Raw genomic sequence first — 501 nt, 5'->3', positions numbered from 1 at the left:
CACACACACACACACACACACACACACACACACACAGGTGCCTTGCTATCCACCGGTGCGTAATTGCAAAGTTCACAAAAAGCTAAATTAAACAAGGGAAACACAGTATTGCGTGTGCTCTCTTTGGAGAATTTGTAGTCCAATCAAAGCATTAGGTTTGAATTGTGATGGCGGAGACACAGCATCCTGTGGTCGTGCCAAACCTTGGCTCATAATCATCATTTCAGCTCGAGCAATTGCCAAATATTTACTCAGTTGTATGTAGGGCCTCTGGGTACTGTATCGAGAAGCCTAACTAAGAAAACAATTGTTCAGGAGGCAGAGCGAGAAGCGAAAACTCTTAACAAAACAATCCGGGTCCCTCGGTGCGCCGCCGAGAATCAGATCGAAACAGACATTACTCTCAGTTCAAGGTGACCCCCAGCTTTTACCCCTTTTCCGACCAACTACACCAGCCAGAGCCAATCACATGTTCAACATATTATTCTTTGCAGCAGGCAG

The sequence above is a fragment of the Etheostoma spectabile genome, chromosome 16, assembly GCF_008692095.1.
Source record: "Etheostoma spectabile isolate EspeVRDwgs_2016 chromosome 16, UIUC_Espe_1.0, whole genome shotgun sequence".
In the NCBI taxonomy this organism is placed as follows: Eukaryota; Metazoa; Chordata; class Actinopteri; order Perciformes; family Percidae; genus Etheostoma; species Etheostoma spectabile.
This window is presented reverse-complemented; position numbering follows the sequence as displayed.